The 11,079-nt window shown below is 31.6% G+C and overlaps 2 long non-coding RNA genes across 7 annotated transcripts; both read left to right on the forward strand.

The window, feature by feature from the left end:
• Positions 1-1,517: 1,517 nt before the first annotated feature.
• LOC140865307 (uncharacterized) lies at positions 1,518-4,678 on the forward strand. 6 transcript variants are annotated; one of them, XR_012144542.1, is made up of 7 exons: positions 1,773-2,559; positions 2,633-2,753; positions 3,048-3,147; positions 3,237-3,446; positions 3,539-3,566; positions 3,764-4,157; positions 4,495-4,678. It is a non-coding gene; the product is annotated as an uncharacterized lncRNA (long non-coding RNA). The 6 variants fall into 6 exon arrangements; XR_012144544.1 differs by having other exon boundaries at positions 3,764-3,872; XR_012144543.1 differs by lacking the exon at positions 4,495-4,678 and having other exon boundaries at positions 3,764-3,872; positions 4,088-4,488.
• Positions 4,679-6,333: 1,655 nt separating this feature from the next.
• On the forward strand, positions 6,334-7,370 carry LOC140859900 (uncharacterized). The gene is made up of 3 exons (XR_012143559.1): positions 6,334-6,408; positions 6,583-6,817; positions 7,236-7,370. It is a non-coding gene; the product is annotated as an uncharacterized lncRNA (long non-coding RNA).
• The last annotated feature ends 3,709 nt before the right edge of the window (positions 7,371-11,079 follow it).

Here is an 11,079-nt window from a genome sequence, read left to right on the forward strand (position 1 = left end):
TTGATTTTTGGGAGACCCTTTTTAGCTACTGGAAGAGCATTGATAAATGTACATAAAGGAGAGCTCACCCTACGAGTTGGTAGAGAAGCTGTTATTTTTAACATCTGCCATGCCATGGGGGGACCAAATGAGGCAAGTACTTGTAAAAGCATTGAAGTTATTAAATCTTGTGTTCCTTTTGAATGTGCAGGAATTAATGACTTGTTGGAAAGATGTTTGTTTGGGAAAAAGAAGGCTGAAGAGGAAGAGGAAATAGAGCTTTGTGAGCAAGAGTCGTTTCTTAATAGGGCCTCAATAGACAAGACGCTGAGTTCAAAAGAAAAAAAAAGTACTGGAAAATAGTGCGAATTAGGCACCTATTTAAAATCATGATCTCAAGGAATTATCTGCTCACTTGTGCTATACATTCTTAGGAGAGAATTCGACTTATCGGATAATTGTTTCCTCTTCTTTACCTTAGAAGAAATGAATAAATTATTGGGGTTCTTGAGAAAATCTAAAACTACTTGAGGATGATTGATTTCTGATATCAAAGTATTAGTCCCACAATATGCATGCATAAAATTTTAATGGAGGGGTCATATATTCCTTACGTAGATCATCAGAGGCTTTTGAATCTCACCATGAAAGAGGTAGTGAAAAAAATGAGGTTTTGAAATTGTTGAATGCTAGTGTTATTTGCTTATTCAATGTTCATGAGTTTGGATATTAAAGTTTATATTCTGCTAAAAGTTCTCGACATTTTAACATTATAATATTTTTGACCATGTAGTTGACTGAAATAAGAAAAAGGAGAAAATCAGTTTTATTATTAAAATGTCACGAAATTGATAATTAATATTCTTCTTATATATTCTACATATAGTAAGAAAATTATAACGAAGATTTTGGTTAGATAATATTCCGATTATAGTAAAATAATTTATATATCTTAATTCAATAAATTAAATTATTCTAATTATATTATAATATCTAAACTCATTAAAAAAATTATTTTTGGTCATTTTAATAGATTTTCAAATTTATTTTTATCATTTTTTCAAAGTATTTAATAATTAAGAGGAAAAGAGTAATTTATCAATAAAAAACTTCTCACCCCTATATCGACCCATTATCCTAATTTAATCATTATCCCTTTACTTATTATTCTAATTTATAAATAAATTTTATTTTTTAAAAATATATTTTGTGCACATGCAATACATGTGTTTCGATGTATTAGACACTTTTTTGTTGACACTTTTACAAAAATGTTGTTAGAAGAATTTTATAGTGACACTTGTGAAAAACTCTCAATTTAAAAAATAAAAAGCGTATTAGACTAATTGTAATACACTTTTAATAGATGTTACTTTTATTTTTTATTTACGGTGGGAAATATTCCCTCCTAGTTATTTTAATATTTTATTTTTTCCCTCCCCACATATTTTAAAGTTAAATTAAATGAATAAAATAAATAATATAATAGGCACTTCTTGCACATAAATTGGAATACCGTAGATGCTATAGGTTAGCGCTCCTCTCCTCTCCTCCCCTCTCCTCTCAATCAGATCTCGAATCTCTTTTCCCCTCCAAACCCGTCAGCTTTCCCGGCCAATAGCACCTAAATCCATCAAGACCATCGCCGAAATTTCAAAGGGTTTTGTTGCTATTGTTCTATGCTTCAGTTCAAGTCATAAATCAACAATTTTGAGGAAGCAATGGGTCGGTTCGAAGCTTTCTCGCCTAGTGCTGTTTTAGGCTTGATCCACACACGTCATTTTATGGTATTTCTTTTCTCGTTGGGTTTAAGATATCATATCTTAATCAATGTGTCCCTCTAATTTCAGATGAACCGACAATAAGCTTGTTTGATGTGTTTTGGGTGGGAGAAAGCATCATGTAATTCGTTTGTGGTAATGCCGATGGAAACTGTTAGCACGTGCTTTAGGGGATGTCTTTAAGCAGATCAATATGTATAATTTGAAAAAATGGTGTGATGATAGCTTAAGTAAACTTGAATTTGTACTTTATTCTAATTATCATTCAGTTCATTTTTGTCTTCAAGTTCACACTTGGTAAATGAATCTAAAAATGGGGAATGAGAATCGTGGTTACTGAAATTTATGCTGCTGTCTTAATTGCTTAGATTCTTTGATGAAGCTCGCTTAACAGAGTAACTGTATGACAAATCTATATGTTATCATTTAATGGCTTGTAAATGCATTATAGGATTAGTAGTTTGTGGGCTACAAATCGGATTTGCAACATGCAAATGCGATATATTCTTTTAGAGTTGCTTGCAAAATTGATTGCTTCTTGGTGAATGGCATTTGAGTTGCTCGACCTTTTAAAATCATAGTGGGAACCTCAAATCGCAGGTTTGTGAAGTGGCATTAATCTGTTTACAACTTTAAATGAAATCTTGGACCTGAGCCGATGGAGTGCTGACATTTCTTTTTTGCTTTCGTTGTGATTGTCTATGAGCAGTGGGGTTTTTAAAAATTCGAAATAATGCATATTTCATCCAAGCCTCAATATTTTGTAGGTGTTTCATTTCCATCAGTTTCTGTATCAAAGGTATGATCTTAATTATTTTCGTAACTTATTCTAAGGATTAAGTTGTCACTATTTATGTAAATTTTTTTGGCAGATTAATCTCCCATCAAGTGTAAGATCATCTATTGATATGACTTTTAGTGATGATCTCCAGATCCTGCTAGCCGTGTTCGCCAGAGAATCTATGTGCAGGTGGTACTCCTTCAATACTTAAGGTAAGTCTTTTTCTTTAAAATGTCGCATATGTTGACAATGCAGAGGTTTTGCTCCTTTTTTTTGGTGTGCAGTTCCTTTTAAGTTCTTATTTCCTAAACAATAGGCTCAAGGTGTTATCATTGGTTTAGTTCATGTATCACATATTGATGAAGTTATTGGGTTAATCATCCTTTCATTTCAAATGTCCATAAATTAACACTGACATCTAGAACCTTACCTTTGCCAATCTATTGGATAGTGAACATTTTTATCTTACTTTCTTATTAACAAAATTGCCTACCTTATGTTTTCAGGCCTTAAAAAGTTTGGATTTGAGCTCTATGTTTTCGCCCCAGACACTGTCAAGAATGTCTCTGCTCTCATCGCCAACAAAATCTCACCCGCAATCTCACCGTAAATCTTTCCTTCATTACTCGATTTCGATGTATATATGCTTATGCGTATTGTCAGGATCGTTGAATGTGTCTTCGTGAATATCATAGGAGGGGATATGCTGCTGCGGCGTCGTTGGTACCTTGTAAATATCACTGGATTTTTGGTGGGTTTGGGTTTCAGAAGAAATGGTCCCTAGTAAAATTGAGGAAAAAAGTGGTATCGACAATGAAGCTTATGCTATAGTAAGTGAAGAGCAAGTCGTGGATGCAGTGTCCTATTTTGTGGCTAGATGTATTTTGGCCAACCCAAGAACTTAGGTATGTGACATGATCCAGGTTTTGTGCTACTCCAATCTGGCCACCGACCGTTTTTCTCAGTTGAACTAACAATTTACATCTTTCTCATGCAGAATCTAAGTCCTCAAGAGCTTCAGAAAGGTACACTTTATGTTCATGTTTGTAGTCTTGAAACTTCAAGAGTTCTTTGATTTTTCTCGTACACAATCTAGGATCCAAATATTATGGATGCCTTATAGTCTATACCCCAAACAAGTTGGTCTTTTTCTAATGCCAGAAGACATTTATTGATTATGTGTGGCATGTTCCATATCTCATGGACACCCTTTAACTTGCAGCCTTGATGAAAGCAATAGGAGGCATGAGTACAGTTCATAAGATGCTTAACATTTGGCATGTGGGAATGATGTTTTATGCCTTAGCCACGTGGAGACTAGCTCTTGCAAGGTAATGTCTGAATGGCAACTACCGAGATCAAAACATCCATACATATAGATGCTTCTCAATGCATTTGTTCCATAAGTTTCTGTTTTGACATGATTGAAATATGATCTGAAAGTTGGAGCTTTTTTAAAAAAAATCCCTGTTAACACCTGATCATCTCTGGCCTGACTTGGTTTTTGATGTGCTTGTGCTTGCCATTTTGAGTCTTGCTGCGACAGGGGTTCATCATTCAAGAAAACTGGTCATGAAAGCTCTCTAAAAGTGTCAATGTCTACAAACTGAACCATGGTTTGTGTATATTCTTGTGCTTCCCGCACCTGGTACTTGTACATATGCTATAATTTCTTGGAAAATCATATCACTTTGTATATATTCGTTGATTACTTTGGATGTTTAAATCTGCACCATAACCTTTCTTGTAAGGTTGTGATTGTAATGAAAAATTGTACACCTACTTCAATCATCTTAGGCCTTTGTTGTTTCGTTTAAATGTTGAAGACAAGACTATTTAATAGATTACGTGTTTGTGTTTGATATTTATTCAATCATTTGAATAATCTATTATTTACTTCACAATTCTTTTTGTTCTAATTTAATTATGAAAATATGTAAATTTTATTTGAAGGTAACAAACAATGAACATTAGAGTTTTATGAGAATGTGGCTTTTGAAGGTGTTCTACAAACCAGTTTGCTGATTTTTTTGGCACTAGCTATCACATTTTGTTGCTAGTACTAGAACTAAATATTTATGGTGTTTTTTGTTGTTGGATAGCTACTTAGAGGTAAAAATTTTGTAAGTTGGGTAGATAAATATATATGACAATCATGTATCAGTATTTTTGATTTTATAAAAAATTTATTTATGTTTCAATTTAATTTGCTATCTATGGAAATTGTGGTGTGACAACAACTAATTATTTAATGATATGACATTTTTCGATCTTGATAGATCCTCAAAACTAATATTATTTATCAACTATACATGTGATTGTAAAAATAATAAAAGGGCATTTCAAAATGTCCTTATAAAAATCAAATAGTGACGATTTTAAATGTTCATATAAATTAATATAAGTGACATTTATATATGTTATAATAGTCTAGTTAACAAGGCATTTTAAATTATTTTTAGTGGCACTTTTTATTGTCATTATAAACAAATATATAAGGCATATATAGGTGTCATTAAAAATAATATTTTTCGACATTTTATGTTGTTTTGAAATCCTTAATTTGTGACACTTTTAAGTTGTTATTAATATGTTATCCTGACCTACAATATGTGGCTAGGACGACATTAGAATAGAGGACATTTCCTTCGAGTGTCACCAAAACTTTAATGTCATTAAAAGTTATATATAAAATAATTTATGTGTGTCATTAAAAACTAATATTCTTGTATTAATGAGTTTGAATATTAAAGTTTATATTCTGCTAAAATTTCTCGTCAGTTTAACACTATAATATTTTCGACCATGTAGTTGACTGAAATAAGAAAAAGGAGAAAAATCAGTTAGTTTTATTACTATATTATTACAAATTGATAATTAATATTCTTCTTATGTATTCTAAAGATAGTAAGAAAAATTATAATGAAGATTTTGGTTAGATAATATTCCTATTATAGTAAAATAATTTATATATCTTAATTAAATAAATTAAATTATCCTAACTATATTATAATAGCTCAACTCATTAGAGAAATTACTTTTGGTCATTTTAATATATTTTCAAATTTATCTTTATCATTCTTTCAACATATTTAATAATTAAAAGTAAAAGAGTAATTTATCAATAAAAAACTTCTCACCTCCTCTCCCATTATCGACCCATTATCCTAATTTATAATCATCACTATCTCTTTACTCATTATCCTAATTTATAAATATATTTTAATTTTTAAAAATATATTTTGTGCACATGTAACGCATGTGTTTCGATATGCTAGTATAACTAAATCGTTTACTACCTCTCAATTAATTGGAAAGATTTGATCATAATGAAGATTAATTGGGATTTATTATTTCAGGAAAGTAATATTAACAGAGGATCTCATTCCAATAAAAAGAAATAATTCTCATGCAAATTTCACCAAAAAATTGATTTTAGTAATCGTGGACTAATTCGTTCGTGTTTGTAAACTTGTAATATAAGTTTGCAAGTTTTTCAAATGTGAATGTGTGCATGAGATTCTGTAATCATGCTTAACTAAGTAAAAAACTTATTGATATATAATATTATCATCTAGGAATAAAATTTTAAAATATTTACAAATAGTTGTTTTAATATTATAAACTTATCCGTGGTCAAAGTAAATACCATATTGAGATCAGTGAAATACAATAGTATTTATTTCGAATTCATATATTCGAAAATATGTATTTCGATAATATCATATCTATTTTTAACGTTATATAACTAAGCAATACTTTACACAATGAATCCAGATAAGAAAAATGGCAAAGATAAAGATCTATTTGCTTTTTGTATCAATCTTTTTTGCGGTTGCGGCACAGAGATGTTATGCCCAAAAACGAGTAAGTTGTTATTGTTTAATGACGATTTTTGTGCGTTGAATACACTTAATCCAAAAACTTATAGATATATATAAAATTCTTAATTCTTGATTTCATAAAATTGATCATATCAAAATTAACAAGAGTAAAACCCTGTGATTTTCGTTCAATAATTATTTTAAAATTTCATGTCAGCAAAAAACATGGTGCGTGATGTCTCCCCATGCCTCCGACAGGCAAATGGAAATATTTATAACATTTATGACTAAGGCATGTGCCCAGCTTGTAAATTGCGGGCCAATTAAGCCAAGTGGTCCGTGCTATATGCCCACAACATTGCGGTCTCATGCATCATTCGTTATCAATTCCTATTATCGTGTAAGAGGCCGATGTTTGAAGAGATTTGGTGTTTTAACATTACAAGATCCATGTAAGAAAACAAATTACTCTCTATTTTGTTATCGCTTTTTATTGGTTGAGAAATATTTTGTCTTCGTATTTAATATCATATATACGTAGTGGATTATAAAAAAATTATAATACTGAACACATTTTATAACGTTACTTTAAAATATAACAAATTTGAAGAAATCATTAAATGGAGTAGCTTTATTAACATATTTAGTTTGATAGGATGTAGTATATGTTAATTTTTGTGTGTGAATTAATATATATAGTTCTTGTACAAATTTTTTGTGTAAGTGAATTAGAAAGTTTTTGTATATATATATTGCAAAGTTCTTGAGTTCGACTAATTTGATGTTCAAAAGTTTTATGGATTTTGTATATATTAATTTTTTTTTAAATTTCAAGATAACCTAATTTTATTTTATGTTTATTTTTTGCAGCTTATGCAGATTGTCATTACTTTTGAATATAGCAGCTATGATGACCGAATTGTGTGGCTGCAAAAAACTAATAATTGTATTTTTTTCATTATGGATATTATCGATCATATTCATTTTCAACAATTGAAATATAACCCCAAATGGTTAATTATTTTACCTGTTGATATTATATATATATATATACATATATATATATATATATGTATGTATATATGTATGTATATAATTTAGATCAATTGCACCCAGGACATCCGTATGAAACCACTAAAACTCGGTGAAAAAAAATCATTAAAATCATATCAACAGGTACTCACATGGGTGCTCATGGTGGTTGTTCACCATATTATTTCTCATATATAAAGAGAAATGATATGATGAGCAACCACCGTGAGCACATGCTGATATGACATCATTCACATCTAATAGATGAGTGACACGTCAGCATGTACTCATATGGGTGCTCACGGTAGTTGTTCACCATATCATTTCTCATATATAAAGAGAAATGATATGATGAGCAACCACCGTGAGCACCTGCTGATATGACATCATGCACATCCAATAGATGAGTGACACGTCAGCAGGTACTCACATGAGTGCTCACGGTGGTTGTTCACCATATCATTTCTCATATATAAAGAGAAATGATATGATGAGCAACCACCGTGAGCACCTGCTGATATGACATCATGCACATCCAATAGATGAGTGACACGTCAGCAGGTACTCACATGGGTGCTTACGGTGGTTGTTCACCATATCATTTCTCATATATAAAGAGAAATGATATGATGAGCAACCACCGTGAGCACCTGCTGATATGACATCATACACATTCAATAGATGAGTGACACGTCAGCAGGTACTCACATGGGTGTTCACGATGGTTGTTCACCATATCATTTTTCTATATAGAAATATATATGTGTGTGTGTATCAAGGACTTTTTAAAACTAGCGAAAGCCACGTGCGATGAACATAGGAACACCTTTTATTGTCGATAAATATTGTTAAATTAATGAGTTGAGTTGAGAAAATTTTAATGTGTAGTAAATTAATTTTTTCATGAAATTTTAGTCAATAGTAAAATTCAATGTAATATTCTTTCAAAAAAATTTAAATGTAATATAATATGTACAACATATATTACAAAATGAGTGCGAACAATATTTGTTCAAAGTTTTTATGTGTTAAAGATCTAATTAAATCTATAGTTGTTAGAAACCAATGTTGTAATAAATATTATAAATTTTGTATAAATTAAACATTGAGAAAAATATAGAATTTGATGTCATGACATATTTTGATAAAATAAAATTTAAATAAATATATATAATAATATATATTGTTGAAAATTTATTTTACTACTATTAATTATGATTAAAAATAATATAGATAATGTATTAAATTGGTGGGTCTTTTCTTCATTTATATAAATACTTTTCTTTCTTTCACGATTTTTCATTAGTTATCCCTTTTATATTCTTTATAAAAAAAGTAAATTTCTTATTATTTTCAATAACAATTTTTGAGATGTTTTCTTAATCAATTATTTTCATTTTTATTTTTTGTATCTGCTCTTTTTTTTCGGTTAGATGTCCATTTTTTATTTATTATCTTTTTATTTAGATAATACTTATTTGCAAGACTAAAAATAATTTCATTGTTTCCAATATTTAGTGTTAAGTGCTTGCCGCTTTATCAGAAGTTATATCTGTTAGTAATGATGCAACTCAAATCTTTTAAACCCTACATGCAGCAGCCTAAGAGCTATGGTTTGATCGCTCTACCCAACAAGAACAATTATTGCACCCAACAATTGTCTTACCAATAATTGCACTCCATGCAATAAATGAGAATAAAACCCATGATCTTAGATCTGAGTAGGACCGAACGCTTGCCACTTTATCAAAATCTATAGCTGATGTTAATGATGCAACTCAAATATTTTAAACCGCACAGAAACCCAAGCTCCATGGTTCGATCTCTATACCCAGCAGAAAAAATTATTGCACCCAATAATGGAAAGAGGAGGTGACAAGCTTGGTGAGTCGTCGAGTGAGAGCAGGTGACAAGCTTTTGGACAGCTCGAGTGAGAGCATGTGACAAGCTTGTTTCCAGTCGAGTAGAGCTAAAATGATTGAGTGAAAGTTGTCTGTTATGGTTCATATATTTCTCGCTGTGTTGATTTCTGGGCAAAGGGATAAACAAAAGACTTTTAGCTATTTGTCTTGGATTTCCAACGCATTAAGAATCCCTCAATTCAGAGTTAATATGAGAAATCTATACTCGAAATACTAGAGTTGCTCTAAACAATCCAGGAGACTTTTCAGTGATCGAGGACCTCAACAGTCGAGGAGATGTTGAACGTTCGAGTGTTTATAGATCTTGATGTGTTGATTTTTGGAAAACGTGATGAACATGAAAGTTGTACAACTTTGTCTTGATTTCCAAAGCATAAGTATCACTAGATTCAAAGTTCATATGAAAAATTTATGTAGTAGCTGTAGTAGCCCGATTTCATTTTACAAGTAAGTGATTTAAACATGTTAGAAAATGATATATAGTTTTAAAAGTGTCAAAACATATACTGAAATGCCTGCGATTGTCATGGCGATGCTGATGATGGCCCCGACGATGCTCTTGATCGTCCTGATCACCCCCAGCATCCACCCAAGATACCGTGGCTACTCTCATAACCATGTTCCGCCATCTACACGATGATTGAAAGATTAATCGCAAGTAAAAAAATCTAGATCCCAAGATTACTATGAATTCTCTGATACCATAAATGTAGTGACCCGCACCGTGATCACCTACTAATCAGAAGATTAAGCATGCATTTAACTTATTAATAAAATAATTAATCAGAAATAACAGCGAAAACCATTAATAAAATCCTCAAGAATTATAATATTATACAACCAAATTGTAAAACAAATGTATCAATCCAAATACATTAAAACCAAAAGCTTAGACAAACATCCCTGCAGGTTATTGGTAGCCTAAGCCATCCAAAAACCACCCGCCTCATCCAATCACAAACCTACCCCATGGAATAGGGTGTCCTAAAAACAATAGTACGAGTACGTGTGCATAAAAAGCTCAGTACGAGAGTATGAGTATACGATATTATATGTGCATGTATGAAAGTGAACTGGGTACCAAGACACTTGGGACAAGAAACAAGCTCATAAACCGAGCCCAGTGTATATAGCATACTGCACCGTCACATTAGGAGGTGGCTCTTATACCCAGTGGATAATGGTGACCTGATACTATTACAAGTTTCCAACCATAACGGTGACCTAACACAATATTTACGTATCCAATTGTAGGGCGAGCGCCCTACTACAGAATATCTCTAGGATAAAGGATCAATATTTTCATGTATGAAACATACAGTCATGACATGTTTTATCATATAAAACATTCAATCACATAACACATGCAAACACATAATATATGCATACTCAATCTTGATATCTCGAATAATAATTCCATCATATACTAAACCAGCTATATGTCCAAGCCTGTAGTCCGCACTACAATGAAAAGTACTCATGCATTATAATATTATTCTAAAAGCCTTAACTAAGCTATAGCATACTCCCAATTTATTATAAGGAGCTAGAGATATATGTGTGCCCTTCGTCAGCCCGCTGATGACGACTGCTCCATAAATTGGGCACCTCTCCTCTGCAACCCCTAGAACCTCGCCAACTCCCGGACCAAGCCTAGGAAGGCTGAAAATCACCTAGACACTCTAAAATCAAGAGAAAATACTTGGAAAAGGTGTGAAAAAATGAGAGCTCAGATCCCTTATTTATAGGCAACGATTGGA

The sequence above is a fragment of the Henckelia pumila genome, chromosome 4 (assembly GCF_033568475.1).
Source record: "Henckelia pumila isolate YLH828 chromosome 4, ASM3356847v2, whole genome shotgun sequence".
Lineage (NCBI taxonomy): Eukaryota > Viridiplantae > Streptophyta > Magnoliopsida > Lamiales > Gesneriaceae > Henckelia > Henckelia pumila.